The sequence below is a fragment of the Nymphaea colorata genome, unplaced genomic scaffold, assembly GCF_008831285.2.
Source record: "Nymphaea colorata isolate Beijing-Zhang1983 unplaced genomic scaffold, ASM883128v2 scaffold0424, whole genome shotgun sequence".
Taxonomy (NCBI): Eukaryota; Viridiplantae; Streptophyta; class Magnoliopsida; order Nymphaeales; family Nymphaeaceae; genus Nymphaea; species Nymphaea colorata.
Window position 1 is genome coordinate 14,523 of NW_022204930.1, and position 1,149 is coordinate 15,671.

A 1,149-nucleotide genomic window follows, 5' to 3' on the forward strand; every position below is an offset into this window, starting at 1 on the left:
CTTTTTTGAAATGAGTAATGAGTCTGCTCAGAATTTTTGCTGCTTCTTCCCGCGTGGCTATTATAGTATGCGTCGTTTCTACTGTTAAAGGTCACCTTTATGGGATGCTGCTAAGAAAAGGATGGAAAAATGGTAGATGTCTTGACCTGTGGACTTTGGCTAATCCTCAAAAGCTTGAAATCTGTCCTAGGCGGAGGTGAGCAAAAGAAGCGCTGACTATGGTTGACAGCTGGTGGCGACTGTGTAAACCTCAGTAGTTTTCGTGAGCTGCTTCTACAGTTCTGAAGATTATTGACTGTTTCTGGGAGCGTTCTGGGCTAGTTGGGTTAGATCACGTGGTGTTTATCGGAGTTTGGAATATTTCTAAAGCAATTGTGTTTGAAACTAAAGATTTCCTTCGGCTGCGGAGAATGGGCCTGCTCCCGCTCACTCGCCTTCTGTGTTTTCAGCGCCATTTCCTGCGAGTAATTGGAGCTGAGTTCTTCTTGAACCTACTCTTCTAAAGATTTATCCTCTTTGCTGCAGAAAAGAAAGCCACACTTTGGTCCTTGATGCATTTTATGTAATAATTAATTTTGATTTCGATGGGATCACCAAAATCCGCAGATACAAAATAAAGAAGAAGGATAAGGATCGAGTATCAAAAAAATGATGTTGGTTGGGTGAGATCCTCATCTTCAATGTTCTAAATTTATGATAAATTGTTATGAAATTCTGATGAGCATAACTATGATCATAATGTGGCCACAAATGACTCAATTAGCTTTTTATTTGCATGTTCTTGATTTCTCTTGGCCATATTTCATTTTTTTATTAAAAAGTACAATAAGAAGTCTCATTTTTCGATTAATCCGCATTCAATAAAAGACTGCATCCCATTTTTCTTCCTAAATCTTCAATTATTTTGCTAACAATTCTTATCTTCAACCATATTAATTTCGTTAAAATGCCATCTTCAAAAATTAAAAAATCGTAAAAGTGTGGATACAAGTTTTGACATAATGGGGCATGGGTGATGAGTATATCTCATCATGGAAGTTTTAAAGGTGAGCAGTTGCACTTCGAGGGATTAATGCTTTTTAAAATGAGCTTGTGTTGTAAATAGTTTTATAACCATGCTCAAGCTGCTCTGCGTGCTGTTGGTCTGCT